Raw genomic sequence first — 22,754 nt, 5'->3', positions numbered from 1 at the left:
GAAGCAGCAAGCGCAAGCGAGAGGTAGTGGGATCAATGCCTGCATTCTCCAGGGCTGTCCATCCTTTTTACGCCCCCCCTTCAAGGGGCACTACCTAGATGAGCTCTTGCGGCTCAGTGCTGCCGAAAAAGTTTTTTTGAACGAGGTACTGCACACATTCCTTTGCTTTTTAAGCCCATGTTTCCCCGATTCCGACTCGGTTTGAGAGTGCCAATTTCACCGCCACGTCAGCAGTTGCGCATCACCTCTGTTTTTTCCCTCCCTTCCACAAAGAACCTAAAAAGGTTCCACCGAGATTTGAACTCGGATCGCTGGAGTCAAAGCGCAATTTTTTGATTAAATTAAATTAAAAGGTAGCCAGTGTAAAGTTGCCAGCACAGAGAAAATGCGGCCTGTTTTTTTGTGGTCATTGGAAATCACGCTGCAGCACCTGCACACGTGCTAGGGATCGCGCCTCGTCTTTGTCTTTGAGAGCGATGGACACCTTCTCTCCATCATCGAGGGGAATTAGCTCAAATGGTAGAGCGCTCGCTTAGCATGCGAGAGATAGCGGGATCGATGCCTGCATTCTCCAGTGCTGTACATCGTTTTTACGCCCCCCTTCAAGGGGCACTACCTAGATGAGCTCTTGCGACTCAGTGCTGCCGAAAATGTTTTTTCGAACGAGGTACTGCACACATTCCTGGCAAATGATGGTCCCACCGAGATTTGAACTCGGATCGCTGGATTCAAAGCCCAGAGTGCTAACCATTACACCATGGAACAAACAAACCCTGATAGCTGGCTGTCTGAGAGACAGATAACGATGAGGCTAGGTGGAATCAGGTAGATAAGAGCTGGCGTTTGGTCAATAGACCGCCTCGACTAAGAGAGGCGGACGTGGTTCCTCTGCCGCAACCCGGGATTGAACCAGGGACCTTTAGATCTTCAGTCTAACGCTCTCCCAACTGAGCTAATTCGGCCAGGTACTTGTGCAGTTTAGCCAGCAGTCATGTCTGGGAGACCGCCAGACATTTTCGAGAAGAGCAGAGCGAAGGTCCCAGAGAGAAAATGAGTTGCCCGTACGGGGTTCGAACCCTTGACCTTGGCACTATTAGCACCGCGCTCTAACCAACTGAGCTAACCGGCCTCTCTCTGGCTCATTTTATCCCCAATTTCTGATAAATATCCTGGTTGCCCTAAGAGATTAAAAGCAAAGCCTGATAATGGGCTCGTCCGGGATTTGAACCCGGGACCTCTCGCACCCTAAGAGAGAATCATACCCCTAGACCAACGAGCCTAAACATACGTCCTCCCTGCTGCTGCCGGGCCGAAAACATTAAAGCTTGCATGGCTTAAAGCGCAATATTTTAATTAAATCTACAATTAAAAGGTAGCCAGTGCAAAGTTGCCAGCACAGAGGAAATGCGGCCTCTTTTTTGTGGTCATTGGAAATCACGCTGCAGCACCTGCACACGTGCTAGGGATCGCGCCTCGTCTTTGTCTTTGAGAGCGATGGACACCTCTTCTCCATCATCGAGGGGAATTAGCTCAAATGGTAGAGCGCTCGCTGCGTAAAAGAAGGGGCCCAATCTTTGCGCCCCCGCACACAAGCCAAAAAGACGCGAAAAATGAGAATTTGCCCACAAATTTCCCCTGCAACATTATTAGGGCTATATTTTAGTCACATTTGAAACAAGTCACCCTCCGCGGGCTGGATTCGAACCCGTGTTCTGCGTGTGATCAACTGCGCCTGCGTCTTCATTTATCTATGACATCATTATATTGATTTATATTTTTTTGTGTGTATTATTATTATTTTTAAATATTGCACATTACATGTTGTTGATTATTTAATAAAATGAATAAAAATGGAGGGATATGATTTGATTGACATGATTTATCAGATTTGTTTTAAGACACTTCAAATATTTTATTAAATGTTTTTTTTGTGTATATTATTTTTAAAAAATGCATATTACATGTTGTTTATGATTGAATAAAATGAATAAAAATGTTTCTTCAAATATGTGTGTTTTTTGTGAGGGATATGATTTGAGAGATATGATTTATTAGATTACTTTAAGACATTTTAAATGTTTTATTAAAATGAATACACACAAATATTTCAATGGCACTTAAAATGTTTTATTAAAATGAATACACAAATATTTAAATGACACTTTAAATGTAAAAAAACCAATATTAAAATGAATACACACAAATAATGAAATGAGTACACAGACACAAACACACACATATATATATATATATATATATATATATATATATATATATATAGGACAATATGAAAGACTGGGTGGAACCATGTACAGTAATATATACAAAATATATACAGGAAAAAGCAAATTGTTTATTGAGGAGGTGGAGTTTGGCTTGTATTTTGCTGGCGCTGTTCTGCCAACCAGTCATCTAAAGATTTTCCATTTGAGGCACGCAAGCAAAATGTGGCATTACCATATCGGCTATGGCCAAACTCTTTGGTTTTGGGCTGCCCACATTTGCTGCACATGTTAAAGGTTACCCCTCGCACATACTTCCTCTTATGGACTCCGCTTTCCGTCTCCTGGGCCCGCCGGCGCCTGTTCCTCTGGGTGTAACGGGCTGGGCCTGCACCGGATGTTGAAGCACCAGAAGGTGGAATCACCATTGACACGGTCATGTCTGGGTTAAGGACTAGTGACAATGACCCAGGTGCTGAAATGGGCTGCACAACTCCTGATGCTGTGGGGGCAGGTGCAATGGGGCACACCATGGTGGTGGCAGCAGCAGGCCGTCGACCTGGTCGCAGAAGAGGAGCCTGTCCTTCTCAATTTGGCGGAAGGGTAAATGTATGTTTTGGGCGTGAGGTCGATGCCGCTTCATCCAATTTTTCCCTCGGTGGAGGAAGCTGCGTATCAGCCACAGCAATTGGGTCAGGTGGAGTCAGTCCCTGAGCGAGGACACTCATTTCCTGTTTTTTCTGCTGCCGTTGAAACCTGAAAATAAATTACATGTATTATATATATGTTTAAAAAAGTATTCAGTTAATTTGAAGAAAATAATGTGCCTTGCTTACCACTGAATGAGTGTCTTCTGGTTTAGCTCAAACAGCTGGATCATTGTTTCATCCATCAGCCTGCGATTGTTAAGCAACAGCTCTCGGATGTGGTGGTAATCCGAGAGGATTTTAGACCACCTGGGGCGGCAAACTCCAGCCTTCTTGGTCGGCGACTTGTGTAAAGCACACAGCTTTGTACAAATGGCCTCAACCAAGCGGCTGGTGCTGGGCCACTGTGCTGGTCCCCCGGGATGTCCAATCAGACACCGTTTTACAATCTCCACACCCGTTGTGACTCCGGACCGCTTTGGTGCCTTAAAGCGTCCATGTGTCAGCTGAGGCTGATGTCGAGGCTGATAGTTGACCCGCTGTTTGTCTATGTCATGGAGAGCTGTCCACAGCTGAATGGCCTCTGTCACCTGCAGGTCAGTGAGGTAAGGAGCCTCACGAAGACCAACCAGGTAACCTGCCATATCCTGGACCTTGTCCCACCCAGCAATGCCATCGGGCCCAATGACTGCTCCCTAGTAAATTCAGATTAATGTTAATATATGTGGAATAAAACGAGATTGAAATTAAATAAAGCCCTTAAAGTGTTTTACCTGAGCCTCGTCGGAGAAACTGCTTCCAGTGTCAGATGGCTGTGACAACACTGAAGGGGCAGGGGCAAGTTGGTGTCCTTCTCTAGTTGATGTGGATGGCTCAGCCAGTGGCACGTCAGCCATTGATACATCAGCCAGTGATGCTGGGGACTGAGGCTGAGGCAAAGATGAGGGGCTGTTTGCGAGATCATGGCAGGGGTCATTCTCGTACAGCACTGGAACTGTGATGTCCTCCGTGATCTCTTCCTCAAACCCCTCATCTTGCAGGTCTTGGTCATCAATTTCCTCCACCAGCCTGTCTTCATCCTCTGGGTTCTGGAGCACTGGAGTCAGTGTTTTGCCAGTCTGGCTGTTAAGGTACTCTATTCCTAGCAATTCACCTACGAGAATAAAAGGGGAAAAAAATGTCTTAATATATTGTCTAGTACATTTAAGGCTAAATTGATACTTAGTAGAGTATTACAAAATAACAAATTAATGAATGTCTTGCCTGTATATGCTCCAGGAGGGCGATAGCGCTCATCCCAGGGCTTCCCAAAGACTGTCTTGCTAAGCTGGTCCACAACCTCTCTCATGGCACTGCCATATGACCGGATGGAGGACGCTACTTTTATGGCATCTTCCATCCGGTGATCATTCCAACGCATCAAGCCCTCAAGGAGATAGGCTTGAAAATGCGCATCACTGGCACTGGTTCCTAAAAGTAAAAAAAAAAAAAAAAAAAGGGTTTTATATGTCACATATGTACAATATATTTACTACACATGAGGTGCTATGAAGTAGCTGGTTACATGTAATAGAGTTATGTAATTACATAAAAACAATTATTGTCATTATAACCAGAGTTATTAGTGATTTGTGAGGCAAGACAGCTTTGTCAATGCTTTTATGACATCAGAAAAGAACTGTAAAAGTGTGACATTTATTAATGTGACATTAATTTAACGTAATGGAAGCAGTTACAGTGCTTATATTTTTTTACAGAAAAATTACTAATCCAAATGTATGTAATACCTGGAATAAAACGGTTCAGGTGGAGGTGGAATGACTCCAAGGAGGTAGAGCCTCGAGCACACCTGTAGCAGCACAGCTCCACACCGCCTTTCTTCAGTGTCCCCTTCTTTATGTAGAGCGGAAAGTGCTCTGGGTCTTGGATACACTGTACATGCTTCCGCTGTTCTTTCCATATCTGCTGGATCCGTTCATGGTTCAGAAGTGGAACTCCCAGAGTATCCTTCCCGTCCGCACTGTCAAACTGATCAATCAGTGACCCAATCAATATGGTGGTCTCCTCCTCCCCCCTGGTCCTCCTCCGGCAGTGCAGTGCCAACTCCCTCCGGTTAATGCTAGCACTGACCGCCTTTTCTGAGATGTAGCCAGTCTTCTTTGCTGCCAGCTCACCCTCCTTTGCACGGCGAAGAGCAGCCACATCCTCTGAATCCCACTGGAATATGGACATGGATAGACGTGCCATGAAGATCCCATAGAGCTGATGAGCCTCTGTCGTGACACCTGCAGCAAATCGCCGCATGAAATGCCAGATGTCCAGGCGCACTTCAAGCTCATCCCACTCCGAAAACATGGCCTTCACCTGAGACTGGCCGTGCTGACTGCAGCAATCTCTGTCCACGTACATCACCTTTGGGGATGCCTCTCCTGCCTCTCGGTAGCGTTTCATTAGGCCAGCTGCCATGGGGTCCAGTGCATGTCCCTCGGCGGCTGTTAGGACAGAGACAAGGACTTGGCCGTGTTCGTTACCAACATTTGTGCACCAGGCAGCTGTTCCTGAAGCAGCACCGGCAAGCTTTTTTGTGACCTATTGAAGAAAAAAAAAGATTTTTAAAAACAAAACAAAATAAAAACTCATAACTGTGCATTATGTACACACACACACATATCCATATCTGGACAATTTCTGGATATAAACAGGGCTGTGATACCTTTTTTGTGGAGTCCATCTTGAGAAAACAGCCAAATACAGATGTTATTTTGGCCTTGACCTCGTCCAGTCGCCCCAGAACATCCCTGGCGTACACAGCTAACAGCCACTTAGGTTTAGGAAGGGCAGGTAAGAGGGGAGGCTCAGCAAACACAGGAGGCTGCACAAGGGAGGACCTTGTGAATGGTTCACAGGCAGTCAGGTACTGCAGGACACGCTGTGTCCATGCCTCACTGTGTTATTCCATCAGCTTCTTGTAGAGCTGAGTCACACTGTTGCCCAATGTCCTCTCCCTCATCATCCTCACCACCCGGTTGTCACATGAGTATCTAAAGAAACAACAGTATAATCATGCAAATGCTTTGGTTGGAAAAAATAACACAAATAAAAGCGCCTGATAATGAATGATTGTCATTATGAATTACCTGTATGTCAGCAAAGCTGGAAACTGACTGCGGTGGCCCATATCCAGCTGTCCTAAGATGTCCTCATTCCAAGCTGGATACTTCTTTTTGCAGCGTTTGCACTCCAGATACTCAGTGGCAAGGTCATACCACCCATCAATGTCCAAGACCTTGCGCACGGTACGGTAAAGTCCTGCCGCTGTAAGTCTGTGCTTACCACAGTCTGGGCGAACGCAGACAAGAGGAAACAACCACATCTTTAGCGGCATCCATAAGAAAATGGGCCGACAGAAGAAGAGGTCAGGTGAGGCGGGTGGCTGGGTGTTTATTAAAGGGGGCTGAGGAGGATACCACCAAAGCTTCAGCTGGGACACTATTTCTGGCTTTTCGGTTCGCATGTTGGCCTTAAACAGTGTGTTCCGGATCCACTCATGCTGGAAAGGTGGAAGATGATCTCTCCAGTGACTAGGAAGCTCAGCTGGTGGCTGATGATGAGGAAGAGCTGGTGTCTGTGCTGTTTCCGCTGATGGAGACGGACCGGCACAGGCCTCTGAGTGAACAGTAACATAAACAATATAAGGATGACTGTTATTTGATAGTAATATGCCATAAATGCAGTCCACAAACAGCCGGCGAAGCAGTAATTTTAAACAAGTATTAATAATAATTATGATTATATTTAGGAATAACAGTGAAGAAAATGGTATTAGTGTCAAGAAGCAAAGAACACAGTGTACACTTTATTGATGTAAGGAATATGGGATCAATATAGCTCTTTGAGAATGAGGATTAGATGGAATGAAAGAAGGAAAATGAGTCGTGATGAATTCAGTAAAAAAAAGTATGATGCCCACAGACATGAAGCATGCACACAGACACAATAAGGAAAAACTGTTCCTCTAATTATTAGAACAATGAATCTCCACCATCCTGTCTGCTCAGGTTGAGTGAGTGAGAAGAGCAGCAGTGTGAAAAAGTTATCCAGTGATTGTTTAGCAACAGGTAAGTTCGGAAACGCAAATAAATACACTGACACCTTTGGACATCCTTAAGGTTTGGAAGAAGTGCACTCAAAGAATGCCTCCCGCTTGAGGCATGATGTCACATAATTCTGTATTGTAAACAAAAAATATTTAAAAATGTTTATTTATTTTCAAAAATAATGATTCTCAGTGGGTTTCCACAAAACATTCTTATAATATTTGCATTTGTGTCATATGCCACACCTGTATTTAGCTGTGCTTCACATTGTGATGCAGCAAATACCAGCTCCTCATCATCATCTTCAGCAGTGGGAATGGAAGTGCCTGGAGCACAAATGTTAAAACTATTACTGTGATCAATACATGGAGACAAACATATGTAAGATGTTGCTTACTTACCAGTAGCGAAAAGCTGCTTTCGGACCAAATGTTTGGCTGGGGGTTCTGCTGCCGGAGGAGGTAAAGTGGACTGCAGTAATGGATCTGGAAACAACAAGTGGACAAGTTTGCCATGACGATAAATGAATACATGTAGAACTGCTGTAGGGAAAATTCTATATTTACACTCCTACTCACAGGGTTTAACTGGTGACATTAGATTTTTTGCCAGCTGTGAAGGTGACAAATGTTTGCCACGCGCCAACAGTGCTTTCACAGTGGCGGTCTGCTGTAAACCAGTTTGGATGGCTGTAGGTGGACGTGCAGAGGCACTAGAGGTTGCAGGTGGACGTGCAGAGGTACTGGAGGCTGCAGGTGGACGTGCAGGCTGATGTACACTGGTGCCCATATCAGAAGCCCGTCTTTTCAGGACATACGCCTTGAAAATGGCCATGTTAGTGTTGGGCCTGGCATCTGCCTTAACCAAGTACCTGATGAGGGATTCGGCCTCATTGCTCTGGTCTTCATAAACATCCTTCATGGACCGGCCCTGAAAGTCACCAAACTCCACCATCAAGCAGCCCTGGTCTCCAGTTGCCCGGGCTTCTGCTTGCATTTCCTGCTTCCTCTTATACTTCTCTACTTCTTCTGCCATCTCTCTAATATGAGAAGTGTACTGTAGGAACAGTTGTTTATTTTCTGACAGGGGGGTTGTCTGCGCTTTCTCACTGGAAATGCTGAGCACCAAATACACTGCGTACCCCAGAGAGTTTTCCAGGAGCCATCTAAATCTCTGACCCTGGTACATCCCAAACTGAAGTTTGCAGTGAGCCAGTACTAAAAACTGGTCACTGGGATCTCCACCGTTTGTGCAGACAAAAGTACTTGCCTCTGCCAGCACCTCCTCCTTCGATTTGGCCCTTCCAGACACCACATTTTGAAGTTGCTTCGCCTCCGCCGATGGCGCCATGAGGAGACGGTTTGATGTTGCTGACTGGCGACGAAAAACGGGGTATGCGTACATTTTCTGAAATGAAAATCCGAAAGAGACTATTACCTGTGTCAATCTAAAAGATACCTGTATGTTAAGTGTGTTACAATAATTTAGCAAACTACACAGCAGGACTTAAATCATGTTTTTCAGGCATTTTGGGTGACAATATGGAAAGAAATTATATGAAATATTAGATATTATTATGAAAATCTTGGCAATTACTACTAACTCCCATTATTCGGTTCTTTTTTCATTACATGTTGCCCCAAGAATACATTAATATGCAAATTAGATACATAGATACATTGTATAAAATGGGAAAACCCGCTTATGGCCATTTTACACACATATTGCATAAAGCAAAATGGAAGTCTATATCAAATCATTCTGTTATCTTTTATAACATAGTTGGGAATCATCTTCATACAAAGTTTGGTATATAAAATCCTGAAACCTAAACAATTTCAGGATATAAAACACTGATATAATTAAGCTATATCCTCCTGAGACCAAAAAAAGTGTAGTTAATTTAGTAATATGTGTGTCATTACATTGTTTAGAGCATAAGAAAGTTTTTTGCAAAAACGTTTTTTTTTTTTTATAATGTTCATATAGGTTATACTATGTCTTCTGTAGAGGACACTAGGACTCATTTTTTATTATTATTTTATTTAAAGACATGAATAGGCAAAAACAATGGGTTTTTTTTAGATCACGTCTTTTTAAATAAAATAATAATAAAAAATGAGTCCTAGTAGTGTCCTATACAGAAGACATAGTATAACCTATATGAACATTATAAAAAAAAAAAAACGTTTTTGCAAAAAACTTTCTTATGCTCTAAACAATGTAATGACACACAAAATACTAAATTATTAACTAAAATTTTTTTGGTCTCAGGAGGATATAGCTTAATTAGCGGCCGGCTAATTAACTTAACAGTAGCTACATGTTTTCTTTTCTGTATTTTATCATGGGAAAAGTTACAGGTTCACAGGTACTGAAGTAAACCTGTAATATACACGCTAGCTAGCTATATTGGCATGTCTAATTTTCCAAAAATACACAATGTATATGAATAAATATTAAACGATTATACAGTAATGAAGAATAGCCTTACCTGTTGCAAAGATGACAATAATAGGAGCCGCTGATTGGTCAAAAGTACGTCACAGAAGAGAAACACGATTGGTCAAAAGTAAGCCATGGGAGAGAAACGCGATTGGTCAAAAGTAAGCCACAGGAGAGAAACGCGATTGGTCAAAAGTAAGCCACAGGAGAGAAACGCGATTGGTCAAAAGTAAGCCACAGGAGAGAAACGCGATTGGTCAAAAGTAAGCCACAGCAGAGAAACGCGATTGGCTCACGTGGGCTTACTTTGGGCTTACTTTAGCTCAATCGGTAGGAAGCAGCAAGCGCAAGCGAGAGGTAGTGGGATCAATGCCTGCATTCTCCAGGGCTGTCCATCCTTTTTACGCCCCCCCTTCAAGGGGCACTACCTAGATGAGCTCTTGCGGCTCAGTGCTGCCGAAAAAGTTTTTTTGAACGAGGTACTGCACACATTCCTTTGCTTTTTAAGCCCATGTTTCCCCGATTCCGACTCGGTTTGAGAGTGCCAATTTCACCGCCACGTCAGCAGTTGCGCATCACCTCTGTTTTTTCCCTCCCTTCCACAAAGAACCTAAAAAGGTTCCACCGAGATTTGAACTCGGATCGCTGGAGTCAAAGCGCAATTTTTTGATTAAATTAAATTAAAAGGTAGCCAGTGTAAAGTTGCCAGCACAGAGAAAATGCGGCCTGTTTTTTTGTGGTCATTGGAAATCACGCTGCAGCACCTGCACACGTGCTAGGGATCGCGCCTCGTCTTTGTCTTTGAGAGCGATGGACACCTTCTCTCCATCATCGAGGGGAATTAGCTCAAATGGTAGAGCGCTCGCTTAGCATGCGAGAGATAGCGGGATCGATGCCTGCATTCTCCAGTGCTGTACATCATTTTTACGCCCCCCTTCAAGGGGCACTACCTAGATGAGCTCTTGCGACTCAGTGCTGCCGAAAATGTTTTTTCGAACGAGGTACTGCACACATTCCTGGCAAATGATGGTCCCACCGAGATTTGAACTCGGATCGCTGGATTCAAAGCCCAGAGTGCTAACCATTACACCATGGAACAAACAAACCCTGATAGCTGGCTGTCTGAGAGACAGATAACGATGAGGCTAGGTGGAATCAGGTAGATAAGAGCTGGCGTTTGGTCAATAGACCGCCTCGACTAAGAGAGGCGGACGTGGTTCCTCTGCCGCAACCCGGGATTGAACCAGGGACCTTTAGATCTTCAGTCTAACGCTCTCCCAACTGAGCTAATTCGGCCAGGTACTTGTGCGGTTTAGCCAGCAGTCATGTCTGGGAGACCGCCAGACATTTTCGAGAAGAGCAGAGCGAAGGTCCCAGAGAGAAAATGAGTTGCCCGTACGGGGTTCGAACCCTTGACCTTGGCACTATTAGCACCGCGCTCTAACCAACTGAGCTAACCGGCCTCTCTCTGGCTCATTTTATCCCCAATTTCTGATAAATATCCTGGTTGCCCTAAGAGATTAAAAGCAAAGCCTGATAATGGGCTCGTCCGGGATTTGAACCCGGGACCTCTCGCACCCTAAGAGAGAATCATACCCCTAGACCAACGAGCCTAAACATACGTCCTCCCTGCTGCTGCCGGGCCGAAAACATTAAAGCTTGCATGGCTTAAAGCGCAATATTTTAATTAAATCTACAATTAAAAGGTAGCCAGTGCAAAGTTGCCAGCACAGAGGAAATGCGGCCTCTTTTTTGTGGTCATTGGAAATCACGCTGCAGCACCTGCACACGTGCTAGGGATCGCGCCTCGTCTTTGTCTTTGAGAGCGATGGACACCTCTTCTCCATCATCGAGGGGAATTAGCTCAAATGGTAGAGCGCTCGCTGCGTAAAAGAAGGGGCCCAATCTTTGCGCCCCCGCACACAAGCCAAAAAGACGCGAAAAACGAGAATTTGCCCACAAATTTCCCCTGCAACATTATTAGGGCTATATTTTAGTCACATTTGAAACAAGTCACCCTCCGCCTGCTGGATTCGAACCCGTGTTCTGCGTGTGATCAACTGCGCCTGCGTCTTCATTTATCTATGACATCATTATATTGATTTATATTTTTTTGTGTGTATTATTATTATTTTTAAATATTGCACATTACATGTTGTTGATTATTTAATAAAATGAATAAAAATGGAGGGATATGATTTGATTGACATGATTTATCAGATTTGTTTTAAGACACTTCAAATATTTTATTAAATGTTTTTTTTGTGTATATTATTTTAAAAAAATGCATATTACATGTTGTTTATGATTGAATAAAATGAATAAAAATGTTTCTTCAAATATGTGTGTTTTTTGTGAGGGATATGATTTGAGAGATATGATTTATTAGATTACTTTAAGACATTTTAAATGTTTTATTAAAATGAATACACACAAATATTTCAATGGCACTTAAAATGTTTTATTAAAATGAATACACAAATATTTAAATGACACTTTAAATGTAAAAAAACCAATATTAAAATGAATACACACAAATAATGAAATGAGTACACAGACACAAACACACACACATATATATATATATATATATATATATATATATATATATATATATATATAGGACAATATGAAAGACTGGGTGGAACCATGTACAGTAATATATACAAAATATATACAGGAAAAAGCAAATTGTTTATTGAGGAGGTGGAGTTTGGCTTGTATTTTGCTGGCGCTGTTCTGCCAACCAGTCATCTAAAGATTTTCCATTTGAGGCACGCAAGCAAAATGTGGCATTACCATATCGGCTATGGCCAAACTCTTTGGTTTTGGGCTGCCCACATTTGCTGCACATGTTAAAGGTTACCCCTCGCACATACTTCCTCTTATGGACTCCGCTTTCCGTCTCCTGGGCCCGCCGGCGCCTGTTCCTCTGGGTGTAACGGGCTGGGCCTGCACCGGATGTTGAAGCACCAGAAGGTGGAATCACCATTGACACAGTCATGTCTGGGTTAAGGACTAGTGACAATGACCCAGGTGCTGAAATGGGCTGCACAACTCCTGATGCTGTGGGGGCATTTGCAATGGGGCACACCATGGTGGTGGCAGCAGCAGGCCGTCGACCTGGTCGCAGAAGAGGAGCCTGTCCTCCTCGATTTGGCGGAAGGGTAAATGTATGTTTTGGGCGTGAGGTCGATGCCGCTTCATCCAATTTTTCCCTCGGTGGAGGAAGCTGCGTATCAGCCACAGCAATTGGGTCAGGTGGAGTCAGTCCCTGAGCGAGGACACTCATTTCCTGTTTTTTCTGCTGCCGTTGAAACCTGAAAATAAATTACATGTATTATATATATGTTTAAAAAAGTATTCAGTTAATTTGAAGAAAATAATGTGCCTTGCTTACCACTGAATGAGTGTCTTCTGGTTTAGCTCAAACAGCTGGATCATTGTTTCATCCATCAGCCTGTGATTGTTAAGCACCAGCTCTCGGATGTGGTGGTAATCCGAGAGGATTTTAGACCACCTGGGGCGGCAAACTCCAGCCTTCTTGGTCGGCGACTTGTGTAAAGCACACAGCTTTGTACAAATGGCCTCAACCAAGCGGCTGGTGCTGGGCCACTGTGCTGGTCCCCCGGGATGTCCAATCAGACACCGTTTTACACTCTCCACACCCGTTGTGACTCCGGACCGCTTTGGTGCCTTAAAGCGTCCATGTGTCAGCTGAGGCTGATGTCGAGGCTGATAGTTGACCCGCTGTTTGTCTATGTCATGGAGAGCTGTCCACAGCTGAATGGCCTCTGTCACCTGCAGGTCAGTGAGGTAAGGAGCCTCACGAAGAACAACCAGGTAACCTGCCATATCCTGGACCTTGTCCCACCCAGCAATGCCATCGGGCCCAATGACTGCTCCCTAGTAAATTCAGATTAATGTTAATATATGTGGAATAAAACGAGATTGAAATTAAATAAAGCCCTTAAAGTGTTTTACCTGAGCCTCGTCGGAGAAACTGCTTCCAGTGTCAGATGGCTGTGACAACACTGAAGGGGCAGGGGCAAGTTGGTGTCCTTCTCTAGTTGATGTGGATGGCTCAGCCAGTGACACGTCAGCCATTGATACATCAGCCAGTGATGCTGGGGACTGAGACTGAGGCAAAGATGAGGGGCTGTTTGCGAGATCATGGCAGGGGTCATTCTCGTACAGCACTGGAACTGTGATGTCCTCCGTTATCTCTTCCTCAAACCCCTCATCTTGCAGGTCTTGGTCATCAATTTCCTCCACCAGCCTGTCTTCATCCTCTGGGTTCTGGAGCACTGGAGTCAGTGTTTTGCCAGTCTGGCTGTAAAGGTACTCTATTCCTAGCAATTCACCTACGAGAATAAAAGGGGAAAAAATATGTCTTAATATTTTGTCTAGTACATTTAAGGCTAAATTGATACTTAGTAGAGTATTACAAAATAACAAATTAATGAATGTCTTGCCTGTATATGCTCCAGGAGGGCGATAGCGCTCATCCCAGGGCTTCCCAAAGACTGTCTTGCTAAGCTGGTCCACAACCTCTCTCATGGCACTGCCATATGACCGGATGGAGGACGCTCCTTTTATGGCATCTTCCATCCGGTCATCATTCCAACGCATCAAGCCCTCAAGGCTTGATGCTTGAACCACTGGCACTGGTTCCTAAAAGTAAAAAAAAAAAAAAAAAAAGGTTTTATATGTCACATATGTACAATATATTTACTACACATGAGGTGCTATGAAGTAGCTGGTTACATGTAATAGAGTTATGTAATTACATAAAAAAATTATTGTCATTATAACCAGAGTTATTAGTGATTTGTGAGGCAAGACAGCTTTGTCAATGCTTTTATGACATCAGAAAAGTGTCACAGTGTTGGTTTGTGTTTTCCCCGGGTGTCCACTAGAGGTCTCTTTCCCTTACTGTCACCATTCATTCTGGAACTGCATTTCCCACGATCCTTTGTCTGTTCTCATCACTCATCATTGCACGCAGCTGTTTTCCATTACATTGTTTAGTTCTGTGTATAAATACCCTGTCTGTTTCAGTCCATGTCACGGAGTCGTTGTTTTATGTCCCCACACTTCTGAGGTTTATTTCTGCTCGTTTCTCGTTTTTGTTGTTTTGTTCTAGGATTGCTTATACGGTGTTTGACCCTTGCCTGGACTGGATTACGTGTACGGATTACCCAATAAATATACTGCTTCTGGATCTACTGTTTCCCTGTGTGTGCGTCGTGACAGAACGACTCCGTCATCAAGATCCAGCGGTATGTTTTTTAATATCTCTTCCCCAGCCACCGAGCGGGAGAGAAGGGATTTGTTTGAGGGGACCCGGTTGGTCAAGTTTCGCGGGACCCGTGGAGGTCGCATTGGAGGAGGTGGTCGAGAGGAATTCCAACACCATTTTCCACTCAGGCCCCTCTTCGACCCTGGGCTGGTGCGATCCATTCCAGAGTTTCATCCGGCGCTGCTTCCATCCAGCCCAGAGCGCGCACTTCACCAGCGGAAACGGCGGAGGAGCCTCTAGCCTCTAGCCTCTAGCCTCTCCAATGGCCCGGAGGCCGTGTCCCAGCAGCCCGCCGCTTTTCTGGAGGCTGATTCGGAGATGGTTCACGTCCCGTTTGCCCAGTCAGAGACTGTTCACGTCCCGTTTGCCCAGTCAGAGACCGTTCACGTCGCGTCTGCCCAGTCAGAGACTGTTCACGTCACGTCTGCCCAGCGAGAGACTGTTCACGTCACGTCTGCCCAGCGAGAGACTGTTCACGTCACGTCTGCCCAGCGAGAGACTGTTCACGTCACGTCTGCCCAGCGAGAGACTGTTCACGTCACGTCTGCCCAGCGAGAGACTGTTCACGTTCCGTCTGCCTTCATGGACCTGGACTATCTGGAGCGTCTGGCTCGGATCCTGGACATGCCCGTGTCTCCTGTCCCAGTGCCGCAGCCAGTGTCTGCTGTTCCAGAGCCGGAGCCGGAGGCAGAGCCAGTGCCCGTTCCAGAGCCGGAGGCAGAGCCAGTGCCCGTTCCAGAGCCGGAGGCAGAGCCAATGCCCGTTCCAGAGCCGGAGGCAGAGCCAGTACCCGTCCCAGAGCCAGAGGCAGAGCCAGTGCCGTCTTCCTTCATGGACCTGGACTATCTGGAGCGTCTGGCTCGGATCCTGGACATGCCAGTGTCTACTATCCCAGAGCCGGAGGCAGAGCCAATGCCTGTTCCAGAGCCGGATGCAGAGCCAATGCCTGTTCCAGAGCCGGAGGCAGAGCCAATGCCTGTTCCAGAGCCGGAGGCAGAGCCAATGCCTGTTCCAGAGCCGGAGGCAGAGCCAATGCCTGTTCCAGAGCCGGAGGCAGAGCCAGTGCCTGTTCCAGAGCCGGAGGCAGAGCCAGTGCCTGTTCCAGAGCCGGAGGCAGAGCCAGTGCCTGTTCCAGAGCCGGAGGCAGAGCCAGTGCCTGTTCCAGAGCCGGAGGCAGAGCCAGTGCCTGTTCCAGAGCCGGAGGCAGAGCCAGTGCCTGTTCCAGAGCCGGAGCCAATGTCTGTTCCAGAGCCAGTGCCTGTTCCAGCGCCAGAGCCAGTGTTTGTTTCTGTGTTTGTGTCTGTTCTTGTGGCTGTTACAGTTTTGGTGTCTGTTCCTGAGCGGGTGTCTGTTCCTGAGCTAATGCCTGTTCCTGAGCCAGTGCCAGTGCCAGTGTCTGTTCCAGAGCTGGAGCCAGTGGCTGTTTTAGAGCCAGAGCCGGTGCCGTCTGTTCCAGAGCCAGTGTCTGCTGTTCCAGAGCCGGTGTCTGTTCCTGAGCTAATGCCTATTCCTGAGCCAGTGCCAGTGCCAGTGTCTGTTCCAGAGCTGGAGCCAGTGGCTGTTTTAGAGCCAGAGCCGGTGCCGTCTGTTCCAGAGCCAGTGTCTGCTGTTCCAGAGCCGGTGTCTGCTATTCCTGAGCCAGTGTCTGTTCCAGAGCCTGTGCCATGGCCGCCCGAAGGGTCTTCACCGCCCTGGCCGCCCGAGGGGTCTGCTACGCCCTGGCCGCCCGAGGGGTCTGCTCCGCCCTGGCCGCCCGAGGGGTCTGCACCGCCCTGGCCGCCCGAGGGGTCTGCACCGCCCTGGCCGCCCGAGGGGTCTGCACCGCCCTGGCCGCCCGAGGGGTCTTCACCGCCCTGGCCGCCCGAGGGGTCTTCAGCGCCCTGGCCGCCCGATGGGCCGTCTGCTTCGCCCTGGCCGCCCGATGGGTCGTCTGCTTCGCCCTGGCCGCCCGATGGGTCGTCTGCTTGTTTTTGTGTTTTCCCCGGGTGTCCACTAGAGGTCTCTTTCCCTTACTGTCACCATTCATTCTGGAACTGCATTTCCCACGATCCTTTGTCTGTTCTCATCACTCATCATTGCACGCAGCTGTTTTCCATTACATTGTTTAGTTCTGTGTATAAATACCCTGTCTGTTTCAGTCCATGTCACGGAGTCGTTGTTTTATGTCCCCACACTTCTGAGGTTTGTTTCTGCTCGTTTCTCGTTTTTGTTGTTTTGTTCTAGGATTGCTTATACGGTGTTTGACCCTTGCCTGGACTGGATTACGTGTACGGATTACCCAATAAATATACTGCTTCTGGATCTACTGTTTCCCTGTGTGTGCGTCGTGACAAAAAGAACTGTAAAAGTGTGACATTTATTAATGTGACATTAATTTAACGTAATGGAAGCAGTTACAGTGCTTATATTTTTTTACAGAAAAATTACTAATCCATATGTATGTAATACCTGGAATAAAACGGTTCAGGTGGAGGTGGAATGACTCCAAGGAGGTAGAGCCTCGAGCACACCTGTAGCAGCACAGCTCCACACCGCCTTTCTTCAGTGTCCCCTTCTTTATGTAGAGCGGAAAGTGCTCTGGGTCTTGGATACACTGTACATGCTTCCGCTGTTCTTTCCATATCTGCTGGATCCGTTCATGGTTCAGAAGTGGAACTCCCAGAGTATCCTTCCCGTCCGCACTGTCAAACTGATCAATCAGTGACCCAATCAATATGGTGGTCTCCTCCTCCCCCCTGGTCCTCCTCCGGCAGTGCAGTGCCAACTCCCTCCGGTTAATGCGAGCACTGACCGCCTTTTCTGAGATGTAGCCAGTCTTCTTTGCTGCCAGCTCACCCTCCTTTGCACGGCGAAGAGCAGCCACATCCTCTGAATCCCACTGGAATATGGACATGGATAGACGTGCCATGAATATCCCATAGAGCGGATGAGCCTCTGTCGTGACACCTGCAGCAAATCGCCGCATGAAATGCCAGATGTCCAGGCGCACTTCAAGCTCATCCCAGTCCGAAAACATGGCCTTCACCTGAGACTGGCCGTGTTGACTGCAGCAATCTCTGTCCACGTACATCACCTTTGGGGATGCCTCTCCTGCCTCTCGGTAGCGCTTCATTAGGCCAGCTGCCATGGGGTCCAGTGCATGTCCCTCGGCGGCTGTTAGGACAGAGACAAGGACTTGGCCGTGTTCGTTACCAACATTTGTGCACCAGGCAGCTGTTCCTGAAGCAGCACCGGCAAGTTTTTTTTGTGACCTATTGAAGAAAAAAAAGATTTTTAAAAACAAAACAAAATAAAAACTCATAACTGTGCATTATGTACACACACACACATATCCATATCTGGACAATTTCTGGATATAAACAGGGCTGTGATACCTTTTTTGTGGAGTCCATCTTGAGAACAGAGCCAAATACAGATGTTATTTTGGCCTTGACCTCGTCCAGTCGCCCCAGAACATCCCTGGCGTACACAGCTAACAGCCACTTATTATTATTATTATTATTATTAGACTTTATTGTCCACCTTGGTGGAAATTTGTCTTTGACTTCTCCAAACATATATGCATCAGTGACAGAACAGTTAAAATGACAAAATACACACAGTTTAAAAGTATGACATTACCACCGTCAACATACAACAACAGAAAATGGAAAGCAGCGCAGCCGATTAGAAGTTATATAAAACACAAAGACGCTTTCAGTTTAAATTAAGTTCCTGTATGGCATGGGGAATAAAGGATCTCTTATAAATGTTCCGGCTCGCCCTTGGGACCCTGAATCTACGGCCAGATGGGAGCAACTCAAACTCTGAGTTGAGTGGGTGTAGGGTGTCTGCTGATATCTGTCTGGCCTTCCTGAGTACCGCCCTATCATACACATCCCCAAGCTGCCTTTGTGACTTGGCAATCACCTTCCCTGCAATATTAACAATTTTGGAAAGCTTGTTTTTGTCTTTCACATTCAGATTGCCATACCAAGCTGTTATATTGAACTGTAAAATGCTTTCTACCAGACCCCTATATGCCATCTCAAGAATGTGTTGACTGACCTTGAAGCTCCTCACCTTTCTAATTAAAAACAATCGCTGGTTAGCTCTCTTAAAAATACTCTCTGAGTTAACATTAAAACTTAAAGTGCAATCAATGATTGTACCCAAGTACTTAAAATTTTCCACTACTTCCACAGGCCGGCTGTTAAGTACAACAGGGGTGATGTTACTGGCCCCTCTTGGTTTCGTTCGTATTATAAGTTCTTTTGTTTTAGTCACATTAATTTCCAGTTTAACAGTCTGACACAAGTCCTGCAGTAAAGTGACTTGGCTAAAATAAGCTTCCTCATGTGCTGCATTATTTTCTGTGAGAAGTCCTACCAAGGCCATGTCATCAGCATACTTAAGTAAACTAATATTGGTGCTGTGCACAGTCATGTCATTTATATAGATTGAAAACAACAGAGGTGACAACACGCAGCCTTGTGGTGCTCCAGTATTTATGACAAGCTCATCTGAGTAGACCCCATTCATTACGACTCTCTGAGGGCAGTCAGTTAATAAACTTCTAATCCAGTGAATGAGCCCACCATTCACATTCATCCTATGAAGTTGTTCTAAAAGAATATCAATTTGCATAGTATTAAAAGCAGATGTAAAATCAATAAAAAGAACCCGAGCAAGTGATTTTGGTTGTTGCAGACGTTTAGCTATTTGATTTACAAGAGTAAGAGTTGCGTCCTCTGTGCCCCTGTGTGACCTATAGGCAAATTGAAGGGGGTCAAGTTGATTCCCAACAGAAGCCATAAGATGGGTGCTGACCACTCTCTCCATACACTTGGCTAAGAGTGGAGTGAGTGCCACCGGTCTAAAGTCTCCAAGGTCTGTAGCCCTAGAGACCTTAGGCACAGGTATTATTGTGGACTTCTTCCATACGTTTGGAAAAACACCACAATTCAGCAAAATTTGGAACAGCTGAGTAAGAACCCCTTTAAGCTGTTGAGAGCATACCTTTAGCACCCTTCCTTGGAGGCCATCAGGCCCAGGGGCTTTGTTTGGTCTGATTTTAGAGAGACACATGGCTACTTCTTCTTCAGAAAGCTGTATATGTTCATAACTACCAATCTGATCACAGGTAATATTGCACCCTATTTTTGGGTCTCTCACATCGTATCTTCCATAGAAAATGTTTAATCAATAACAAATTTGCCACAATCTGCCACGTTTACACTTTGTTTTTTTCTTTCCCTACCCATTATTGTATTTAATCCCTCCCATGCTTGTTTTGCATTGCCTGTACAAAATCTTTGCTCAACCTTATTCTTAAAATCTATTTTTGCTGTAAAAGCTTTACGCTTGAAATCCTTCTCTTTCTCCTTTACTAAGTCAGCTTCTCCTCTCAAAAATGCAGCCCTTTTCTCATTCAGACACATTTTAAGATCCTTTGAGAGCCATGGCTTGTTATTACTAAACACTTGAACTATCTTGGAAGTGATAACAGTTTCTTCACAGAACTTGATATAGCATGTGATTGTGTCTGTCAATTAGTGATGATCAGAGCATGCGTCAAAAAACATGCGCCAATCTGTAGAGTCAAAACAATCTCTTAGCTCCTCCTCCCCATCCTCAGTCCATTGACGTACAGTTTTCAGGAGTGGTTTTTCACGCCTGACTTTCTGTCTGTATGTTGGAAGGAGATGAATGACATTGTGATCGGACTTACCAAGAGGAGGGCGACTCACTGCCTTATATGCGTCTGGGATGTTACCGAAGCACTGATCCAGTATGCGAGTGGAGCGAGTGGGCGTGGTGACATACTGCTGCAGAGTGGGTAGATGAGGTGACAGCTGACATGTGTTGAAATCCCCCAAAATAAACACCGGCTGATCTGCTGATCGGGAGAGAGCAGCATTGAAGCTGTCGGTTATTATTTCCGCAGCTTCTTTGTTATTAGGCCCTGGGACATAAACAAGAATAATGGTGATTTGCCCAAACTCCCGCGGAAGGTAAAACGGCCTGATAGATACAGACAGCAGCTCATAGTCTCTAGTGCACACTCTCTTGAGTACTTTGAATTGTGAAGCCCAAGCGCTGTCAATAAACATACAGAGTCCTCCCCCGATGGATTTTTGAGATGACACCTTATCACGATCTGCTCTTATAACTGTAAATCCCTCCATATCAATGCAAGTGCTGTCCTCGTGAAGCCATGTCTCTGTGAAGCAGAGCAAATTACTCCTCCGAAAATCCTCATCAAACCGGAGACGTGTTGTGATCTCATCCAGTTTATTATTTAATGATCTGACGTTTGACAGAGTTATGATGGGAAGCGGGTGTCTGTTTCCTCGCCTTCTCAACCTGTTACGAACGCCCCCCCTCGAGCCTCTTTTTTTCGTTTTCCTACCTTGGGCTTTTCCATGAGGGGTTGATGATACGTGATTTAAGTCCACAGACACAGCTTTATTCCTTAGGGCAAGAAGAAATTCCCTCGAGTATGTAATCAGTGGCGACGTTCGTTCACTTCCTTCATTGTTCCCGGCTAGGGCAAAGTTCTCTCTAACGACAGCATATAGGATAAAAAAGATCACCACTGCGCGCAAGTAATCCATTTCCATGTTGCTTAACTCAAGGACGTGAACAAAACAAAAGTTTACAACACGATAAACGCCAAAAATTCACAAACAACAAACAAACGAACGGAGAAGCACAGGGTCAGCAGCCGTGCCGCGCCCCCTAGTTCAACTTAGGTTTAGGAAGGGCAGGTAAAAGGGGAGGCTCAGCAAACACAGGAGGCTGCACAAGGGAGGAGCTTGTGAATGGTTCACAGGCAGTCAGGTACTGCAGGACACGCTGTGTCCATGCCTCACTGTGTTGTTCCATCAGCTTCTTGTAGAGCTGAGTCACACTGTTGCCCAGTGTCCTCTCCCTCATCATCCTCACCACCCGGTTGTCACATGAGTATCTAAAGAAACAACAGTATAATCATGCAAATGCTTTGGTTGGAAAAAATAACACAAATAAAAGCGCCTGATAATGAATGATTGTCATTATGAATTACCTGTATGTCAGCAAAGCTGGAAACTGACTGCGGTGGCCCATATCCAGCTGTCCTAAGATGTCCTCATTCCAAGCTGGATACTTCTTTTTGCAGCGTTTGCACTCCAGATACTCAGTGGCAAGGTCATACCACCCATCAATGTCCAAGACCTTGCGCACGGTACGGTAAAGTCCTGCCGCTGTAAGTCTGTGCTTACCACAGTCTGGGCGAACGCAGACAAGAGGAAACAACCACATCTTTAGCGGCATCCATAAGAAAATGGGCCGACAGAAGAAGAGGTCAGGTGAGGCGGGTGGCTGGGTGTTTATTAAAGGGGGCTGAGGAGGATACCACCAAAGCTTCAGCTGGGACACTATTTCTGGCTTTTCGGTTCGCATGTTGGCCTTAAACAGTGTGTTCCGGATCCACTCATGCTGGAAAGGTGGAAGATGATCTCTCCAGTGACTAGGAAGCTCAGCTGGTGGCTGATGATGAGGAAGAGCTGGTGTCTGTGCTGTTTCCGCTGATGGAGACGGACCGGCACAGGCCTCTGAGTGAACAGTAACATAAACAATATAAGGATGACTGTTATTTGATAGTAATATGCCATAAATGCAGTCCACAAACAGCCGGCGAAGCAGTAATTTTAAACAAGTATTAATAATAATTATGATTATATTTAGGAATAACAGTGAAGAAAATGGTATTAGTGTCAAGAAGCAAAGAACACAGTGTACACTTTATTGATGTAAGGAATATGGGATCAATATAGCTCTTTGAGAATGAGGATTAGATGGAATGAAAGAAGGAAAATGAGTCGTGATGAATTCAGTAAAAAAAAGTATGATGCCCACAGACATGAAGCATGCACACAGACACAATAAGGAAAAACTGTTCCTCTAATTATTAGAACAATGAATCTCCACCATCCTGTCTGCTCAGGTTGAGTGAGTGAGAAGAGCAAGCGGTGTGAAAAAGTTATCCAGTGATTGTTTAGCAACAGGTAAGTTCGGAAAC

At 45.5% G+C, this 22,754-nt stretch overlaps 4 non-coding genes across 4 annotated transcripts; all 4 read right to left on the bottom strand.

Moving 5' to 3' along the window:
- Nucleotides 1-693: 693 nt before the first annotated feature.
- trnaq-uug (transfer RNA glutamine (anticodon UUG)) lies at nucleotides 694-765 on the bottom strand. Its single transcript has one exon. It is a non-coding gene; the product is annotated as a tRNA-Gln (tRNA).
- A 442-nt stretch (nucleotides 766-1,207) lies between these two features.
- trnap-agg (transfer RNA proline (anticodon AGG)) lies at nucleotides 1,208-1,279 on the bottom strand. The gene has a single exon. It is a non-coding gene; the product is annotated as a tRNA-Pro (tRNA).
- Nucleotides 1,280-10,438: 9,159 nt separating this feature from the next.
- trnaq-uug (transfer RNA glutamine (anticodon UUG)) lies at nucleotides 10,439-10,510 on the bottom strand. Its single transcript has one exon. It is a non-coding gene; the product is annotated as a tRNA-Gln (tRNA).
- A 442-nt stretch (nucleotides 10,511-10,952) lies between these two features.
- trnap-agg (transfer RNA proline (anticodon AGG)) lies at nucleotides 10,953-11,024 on the bottom strand. Its single transcript has one exon. It is a non-coding gene; the product is annotated as a tRNA-Pro (tRNA).
- Between the last annotated feature and the right edge of the window lie 11,730 nt (nucleotides 11,025-22,754).

Source organism: Siphateles boraxobius, unplaced genomic scaffold (genome assembly GCF_051911475.1).
Source record: "Siphateles boraxobius isolate OS27281-9 unplaced genomic scaffold, OSU_SipBor_1 19, whole genome shotgun sequence".
NCBI lineage: Eukaryota > Metazoa > Chordata > Actinopteri > Cypriniformes > Leuciscidae > Siphateles > Siphateles boraxobius.
Note: the sequence above shows the minus strand (reverse complement) of the source record. Positions and strands in the feature narration are given on the sequence as shown.